The sequence below is a fragment of the Arabidopsis lyrata genome, assembly GCF_000004255.2.
Source record: "Arabidopsis lyrata subsp. lyrata unplaced genomic scaffold ARALYscaffold_2, whole genome shotgun sequence".
In the NCBI taxonomy this organism is placed as follows: Eukaryota; Viridiplantae; Streptophyta; class Magnoliopsida; order Brassicales; family Brassicaceae; genus Arabidopsis; species Arabidopsis lyrata.
In genome coordinates, this window is record NW_003302554.1 from 3,742,929 (window position 1) to 3,751,526 (window position 8,598).

Consider the following 8,598-nt stretch of genomic DNA (forward strand, 5'->3'; position numbering starts at 1 on the left):
AAACGAACTAACACTTTGTAGATGTCAAAAAAATACCATGCGAAAAGTGGAAGTTAATTTTTTTTATTATTATTAAGACGGTTGAGAGATTTAATGATTTCTTAAAGAGCTTTGTGTATTCAAAATTTTCTATTTTTAAAAACTTTAATTATGAATCCAGTTGATATCTAACATATCTTGAAATTTGTATATTTAAAAATTATTTATACGAAGTTTATACTAATAATACTAGATTTTAAAAGAACTACAAAACTCAAAAGTAATTATTATTTTGAATAATAACTAATAGTGTACAATAATCCTTCTTATTCCTCAATTCAAAAAGCAAAAAGTAAATTAACTTTCGTCAAGGTGGATTTTATGATCGACACAAGTGGAATCTTTTAAGAGCAAGAACAAGAGAGGTGACATAATATAGTGGACGCTAGATTTTTGGGATTTCGAGTTGAAAAATAATGAACCATGCATATTCACAAAGTAAAAACAGATAATTAAATTTAGTATAATAATGTAATACATATCGTGGAGCATACTATTCAGATAATTGCACAACAAATTGTGGAAAGCCTATACAAACTAGGTATTGTGCATGTAATAACTCCTCAATAACTATTGAATCCCATGGTACTAATATAATATCATAGTTCATGTACCATGTACCACGTCCAGTAATCTACTTGTGCTCTTTGAAGAGACTGGTGGAAACTCATTTGATATATCGGTTAAGACAGTTACTGCTGGGATTCTGTGCGGTCAAGTCTCGGAATCACATTCCACATCTGCGGAAATGGTCCACACCAGATTACATAAACGGAACGATGTCAACAGTGTGGCACCAGAAGTGCATTTGCATTGTGAAGATGGGCATGTAATATTATATCCTCCATAGAATTTGCTAGCTATTGGACTCCAAGAAGTAGCTGCTACAGGTTTTCTATCGGGAAATGTCATGCATCCAACTCATTATCAATCGTCTATGCAACATTGATAATTAGAAGTTGGTATTTAAGGACTCTGTTTTTGCTTTGGACAACAATATCTATCGGGCCGGCCCTAGCATTCTTTGACCTTTATAATTCAAAATCTGAACTCTGAACAATTGTGTTTGCTCTTGTTCATTGGTGTATCCAAACTCTACTTGGAACCAATAAACAGACTCGAAACCATTTTACGTTCAATATTGCAAACAAAGTTAATTTTTGACTGTGGCTGTTTATGTTTAATTTTGATTAGGGTATCAACCGTTTCAGTTTTACAGATTAAAATGTTGTAGTTTTATTTAAAGTTTTAACCGTTTAAAATACAAATACCAAAAGTCTTTACAATTTGTTATGTAACCAAAAACATTGCTGGCATATTCACAAACCTTCCAAAAGTTGATTTATCTATTTTAAATATTACAGTCGATAAAACAAATTATCAACAAAAAAAAAAAAACAAAGATGTTTATGACAAATGAACTCCATGAATATGCATTCTTCCCTGGCATATGTAACAACATAACTTTATTAACCAACTCTTGTCTCATTATAAATTTCTGAAACATTGTATACAAAAATTACTCACTAATTCTTGTAGCAAAGCACCAAAATAGTTAAGAATAAAATTTACAAAAAAAAAAAATGGTTGCATACATGAAGAGTCCTATTGTTTTTCTATTTGCTACAATGATGATTATATTATTTATGTTTTGTGGAAGTGGAGAAGCAAGAACATTAGGGTACGGATCTGTACTTGGAAAAGACAAAATTCCGGCATGTGGCTACAAAAACCCCAATTCATGTGTCAAACAACCAGTTAACCATTACCATAGAGGTTGTGAAAAACTTAACAGGTGTGGTCGTGATGCTGACTCCTTCCATATCGATGAAACATTTATTAATCTCCATTAAAATCGAATCTTTACTTTCGTTGATACTACAAAAGATTCATGTATTATGTTATATGTCACGTAGTATATTCATATACATAATTATCATTTTATTAAATTTGTAAGAGTATTATTTTATTAATTTGTGTTCTTATGTAAAGTCACTAATTGTCGTCTTAAATTTTTATGTATTGTATGATTTTTTCTGAGATTATTCATATACGCTTGCATTTGTCTAATCAATGAATTATACATTTGCTTCCGGCTCACGTCACCTTCCTTTCCTCCTTCCTCTTCGAAGAACCTTTCGCTTCTATCCAATATATTCACCACTTGGCTAATGCTAGGCCTTAACATCGGATCGGTTCTCGTGCAAACCTACCCTAACCGTAATAGCATTGCCAATTCTCGATTCTCGTACACATCCTCCAAATGAATATCTGCAATCTCCTCGAAGAGTTTTTTTCCGGTCACCAACTACTTCGCGGATTCTCAACAGTCAACACCAAAAGAGCATCTTCGTTTTTCCTCATGTAATCCACTAAGGGATGCCCCATAACCATCTCCAGCACCACCATGCCGAAGCTGTATACATCCGTCATGGTTGTACCTCGCCGGATTCCATGTATTCTGGTGCCATATAACCGAAGATCCCTTGAGCGGATCCTTCCTTTTTTGTAGCTTGAATGAGCCTTATCGTTTCTAGACAAAAACTCGGCCAATGCAAATCCACAGAGCCGCGGATTCATAACTTTATCTAAAAATATTGTTGAGGAAGTAAAGTAATGTTTCGGTGAATGACTTGTTCGTCCCATTCCTAGAAGGGTAACGTACAGAGCAAGCAAGCGATTTAATCTCGTTGTACCGACTTTTCCATCGCAAAACAGAGTTTCTCGAAATACGGTTATGGAAAAGAAGATGGCTTACCTTACGATTCGCGGAATAATCGTACGCTACAAGCATTTCTCCATGTTCAGTGCACCACCCACTGGGCATAACAAGGTTACGATGTCGAAGCCGGCCTAGCTAGGTTAAGTAATTCGGTGGAGAACCGGGTAACAAGCGTCGAAACATTTAGTCATACTGAGATGTTTCACCACAATCTGCTGGTCTCCGTTTAGTAAACCATAATAAGCCGTATCGAAATCAACCTCAGCAACCGGACGCGCATCGGAGAAATTATCAGTGGATAAAACGAGGTCGCTGTATGAAGTCTCCCTTAGCGTGTCCAATACGAAAGACTTTGATCACGTCACTCTCTAGCGGTTGTAATTAAAGTACTGATTTTCTCCAGTCTCCGCCGTCTGGTAAATGGAATCCTCAACGGTAGTAACGTAGTTTGACGACGGCGTCGACTCCAAAGACGCGTTGAAGCTAGTTGTGGAGGTGGTGGTCATCGTTTTTTTTAGTCGTAGTCGTCGTGGCCGAAGTTGAGGTTGATTTTAAAGTAGATAAAGGAATATAAAGAGGATGGCCCTTAAACAAAGGTAACGCCGGTAAGTTACATGAAAATTCGCTGGAAAGTGCTCCGATCACTCATTTCATGTTGGGACGATGTATTGGGTTGTTTAACGAATAAAGTAGAGCAAGATGAATCAATCTCTTCATATCGGAGTTATCATAAGATCCTTTTAGTAACCGAGAATCTCCGGCGTCAAGTAATTTCCGGTTATCAGATAATCTCCGAACCCAATCAAGCAAAATGATTTTATCTTCAGAGAAGAAAAGATCAACGGCATGTCTACCCGAAGCAATCTCAAAAACCACAACACCAAAGCTGAAAACATCTGTTTTAGGGTGGCAACTAGCAACGGTTTGTCTTTAGGAAACTCTCCGGCGGTAAGTAACCACTAGTCCCACCGATCCGAGTCGAATCCGCCATTGCACTAAATTTGATAACCAATATCAGATGAATTTTTTACGTATAGTTTTCTGTTAAATCACGTTTGTTTATTAAGATTCCCGTGATTCGTTTTATTTTTTACTATTATTCCCGCGAACTAATAGTTCTAGTATTACCAATCGATTAAATTCAACAACTTCAGAATATAGACTTTTTCACGGCAACTAAATACTTAATCCATATGGTGTACTACTTTCTTGTAACTAATGGAACATTTTAAAACGACGTAAAAGTACTGGAACATATTTAAGGTCAAGAAATTAGCAAAGGTTACCGTAAACTTTCTTGCGGCCGAGCTTGCCAGCGAGGGTCCGGTAGAAAGCCACACCATTAACAGCGGCAGCAGCATTTGGGAGCAGCGTTCCAGGCTTCTTGGAGCCAGCAACGTGGTAGTATATACACATAGTTGGTACTCATTGAGTATCATTAGCAATTTTTCTTATTAATTTTAATATTTGTTTATTGTTTGAGATTTTTATGATACTAGTAATAAATCTGTTTTCAGTAGTGAGAATGATATCGGTATCAACAGAGATCTCTTCTCTCCAACCGACAGATCCTTCTTCGACGGAGATCTACGGAAGATCGACGGAGACAGATGACGACGAGACACAGAGAGGTGAAGCATGTGCATGTGCTTCTTCGACAGAGATCTACAGAGAACCGCCGGCGATGAGAAAGGATGAGAAGAAGAATCGACGATTCGCCGTGAAGAGGAGAGAAGAGAAAAATAGGCGATTCGAGCAAATGATTTTTTGTTTTCTCTGTTTTTACCAAAACCGCGTTTCACGGTCCAATGGCTTTCTGCCACGTCACACGAAACTGAGTATCACATGTATCAGTTTATTGATACGGATCATGCCCAATTATGTGGTTTGGTCCATTATAAAATTGTTTTTGGGCTAATGATACTGAGAAAAAATCACCATTGTTTTGGGTCTAAAATCCTCTTTTGAAACATGAGGAATCAATCTAATTTAATTAAGCTTGGTTTTGGTTCTATTCTTAAACTAATCAATTCACTACAATTTTAACAAAAAAAATATTCAATTAATTCTTAAACCAAACTCTCAATTATTAAAGTTACTGTTTATAACATATAGTTTACTAAAAAATAAGAATGTATAGATATATGTACACATAACACATGCTGACATGCATGAGGTGAAAAAGATTAAACGAAAAGACGTCACCCAAAACCACAATTAGGAAACCGTAATGGACCTAGTCATTATAAATTTGAAAGAAAAAAAAGCACTTGCACTTGTATTTAAGTCTCGTCTTTTCAACCCTTTTTTACGTTTTTCCCACTCTGTTTGCAAAAATACAACCAATTGTACTATTTTATACGTACTTGTAATATATTGCTAAGTAGCAGAAAAGTAACGACAGAGGCATTGAACTAATTGTGTATTTCCACCCTACACAAAGAAAATAATATTGAGAGAGAATCAATAATATATATTTATCTTTTTAGAAATGAATAATATAAAATTGTATGGATGAGATTTCATGGAAAAAAAATTCTTCAGATTGTGGAGAAACATATCAGAATCTAAAGTTTGTAGATCGAGCTAGGAATAAAGAAATATGTGGGTAGCACAGCACTCATGCCACTTTTATGATTGACAAACCAATTTAAAGTGTTTTTTCACGGAAAATAAGAATGTCGCCTTATGTAATATTTGCGATAAATTATGATAAAGTAAAAACTGAATAAATTCAAAGGCAAAAACTAAATTAAAAAATGATTTTGTTAGCCATGTTTTTGAATATCAAAAGTCTAAACTACACAATTCCAAAATTCAAAATACAATAAATTTTTAGTAAGGGAAAAAGAAGTTTTTAGGAAAGCTTTCTACAAATTTAAGAAGTATTCCTGAATGTTTTCAATTTTTAGTAAAGGTGTTTTTATAAAATAATGGTGTTTCTTAGATAAAAACCTTGATATTTTTATTTTTATTTTTGAGAAATTTATATAGCATACTATGATCCCACCATTTCTACAAGTTTTTTTTTTTCAGCTCTTATAAAACAGTGGCGTATCAATTTTATTAGAAATCGGACCAAAAAATGGTTTCGAATTTTCAAATCGAGATTCTTAAACCCCTACAATATGTTCCAAAGCTTAAGATATTCGATAATCACCGAACTGTATTTTTAAATCAGCATTCCTAGTTTCTTGAGAATAAGAATAGTTTTGAGTACAAGATGGGGAGATATTCTCAAAATCTTCAGAGACAAGTTATTGGGAACTGAATGCCTTTTCCTAATGAGGTACGCTTTTCAGCTCGCTATTTACTCTATATGGAGGGAACGAAATAGCAGGAGGCATGGGGAATCACCATTACCGCCAGCGCAACTGCTTCGTAACCTCGACAAACAGGTTCGGAATAGGATTTCCTCGATACGGAAACAAGGAGATAGAATATATGATGAATGTATGGAAGCTTGGTTTGCTTCAAGATAAGGAGTAGTCTAATGAGTTGTATAAATTTTTTTAACCAATCGTTGCACTTGATGTAAATTTTACATATTATTCAAAAAAAAAAGAATAGTTTTAAGTCTAAGAGGATGATGTGAAAGTTTATGGGCAAATAGTTAAAGATGATGTATGTGGCTACGTGCATGTCTTGTCCCCAAGTATCGAATAAATTGTTAATTTCAAAATCATTCCTATAAGTACCAAAATGGAATAAGAAGGAGCTTGAGGAAGAGTTTGATGACAGCTCCTTTTTAACACAAACCAATATTCTTACACACACTACAAGAAAAATGGTTTTTCGTAGCATCTGAATAATGCTATCTAACTATTCCATAGCGTTTTGACAAATGCTATGTCTGTTCCCGTCATAATAGGTCCGCCGCTTTTGATAGCGGTTTTTAGCACTGCTATCGTATCTTAGTCAAATATAACGATTTTTTTTATGTCATTGTATATTTTACGATAGCAATTATATTTTGTTACAAATTGTTTTATTCATTTTATATATGTAACAATTCTTGTAATTGTTTTCTAGGTTTTAATTTTTTATTTTTTGGATAATTTGACAAATTAAAATAAAATGTCATATTTTATTACATTTATATGAAAATCATATACAAAAGACTTATATTACAAAGTAAAAGTACAAATTAAAGATAAATTTCATACTACTCTTGTTTTTAACTTCTCAATTCTTCACACCCTTAGACCGCTTGGACCTCAATCTTTGAAACGTCTTCTCCGATATCATCATCATTATTAGCTTCCTCCTTTGCCAAGAGCTAAACAACAAAACAAGACCAAAAAAGAAACGTGAAGACTCAAACTTTGTGTAAAAAGAATCTAGTAAGTGGTAATTTCGTAGAGAAAACAAAGTCCATATTCAGATCCAAAACACACAAACACGAATTGCTTTTAAATCATAGCTTTGTCGTCATGAGTAGAATAAATGGATCTATTGAGTGAAAAAAAATCACATCAGCTCAATTCAATTAATCAACATAACTCATAACAAACTGAAAAAAATTAAACCTTGAGGAACGAGTATGAGGAAGAAACCTAATCAATTCTCTAGTAGAGATAATTCTCCAAAACTGAGACTAACAACCACCGCCATCTCTAGCGCCCAAAATTGAATCTGCATAAACCATATGATGAGAAGTAGGAGCGACCTTAAGAACTCTCATCTGAAAACAACCAGATCTGAGAGTGAGAGGAAGATCGAATGAAGATAAGAATAGAGAGAGAGACGACAAGAGTGACTCAAAGGAGAAACTTACATTTAAAAAAACAAAATCAAGATACCAAGACTTGAAAGCACTTGCTGGCGCTGCTTCGAAGAGAGATGAAAGTGGATATGAGGAAGAAGAGGCTCCGAACAGAGATGATGGTGTAACAGTCGATTGAAGCGCAGGTTAAGAGGCCGGTGAAGTTGCGGACGAAGCAGGATCCGAAATGGTGGATCCTAAACAGCCAAATCTGGAACTAGGGTTTGAGGATTTGGTGAAAGAAAAAGATTGGGAAGTGGTAGATGAAGCGGAAAAGGAACCGGCGATGGGTAAATGATGTGGAAGTGCAAACGAGAAATTGATTCACTCAATTGATTTTCGCTCAAGTAGAAGATAATCGATGTTTTCATATGCTCTCTATCTTGTTTCTCTCCATTTCACCTAGTTAAGGAGCAGCCACCGAAATGTCTTTTAGTTCACAGATAAAAATAAGTCAAAAATTTTTGTACCAAAAAACATTGGCGGCCATGAAAAATAGAGGCGGGCACTAAATAATTATTAGGGTTAACTCCTCTATGGTAACGTTTTAAAAATTGTATGTGCTATTACAGAGAATGTTAAAAACACTAGATTTTAACCCGCGGTACACCGCGGGGCTATATTTTCTTAAAAAAAATCAAAATGTAATTTGTTTGATAGATTATTTTGATTGTTAATTTTAGGATTTCACCCGTGGTATACGATCTTTTATAAATATCAATTCAAACCCGTCCCATCATATTACCCGTCCCGTGAAATTAAACATTATTTAGTTATTTTTCTTTTTAATAATACTTTTATTTAAGAGCTATATAATTCAAGTGAATTTAAAAATTTCTTTTAAATGGTTCCCATAAGATATATATACATATATATTAAATTTGTATAGAGTTGAAATAATATTAATATTACAAATTTTTTATATAATTTAAATATTATAAATATTTTTAAAAATATGTAATATATATTTTTTGTTATTGAATAAGAGGATATTATGTGTAAGAAATGTAGAAAATAAGAGTTTAATATTTTTATTATGGAGTCGCAAAAAAAATCTTTTATTTCTATACAT

General features: G+C 34.0%; 1 long non-coding RNA gene and 1 pseudogene across 2 annotated transcripts; both read right to left on the reverse strand.

Moving 5' to 3' along the window:
• Positions 1 to 1,951: 1,951 nt before the first annotated feature.
• LOC110230779 lies at positions 1,952 to 4,148 on the reverse strand (annotated as a pseudogene).
• Positions 4,149 to 6,828: 2,680 nt separating this feature from the next.
• Positions 6,829 to 8,095, reverse strand: LOC110230786. Of its 2 annotated transcripts, none has more exons than XR_002333939.1 (3): positions 7,539 to 8,095; positions 7,291 to 7,445; positions 6,829 to 7,040 (listed from the first exon to the last, which is right to left on the reverse strand). It is a non-coding gene; the product is annotated as an uncharacterized LOC110230786 (long non-coding RNA). The 2 variants fall into 2 exon arrangements; XR_002333940.1 differs by having other exon boundaries at positions 7,318 to 7,445; positions 7,539 to 8,088.
• Between the last annotated feature and the right edge of the window lie 503 nt (positions 8,096 to 8,598).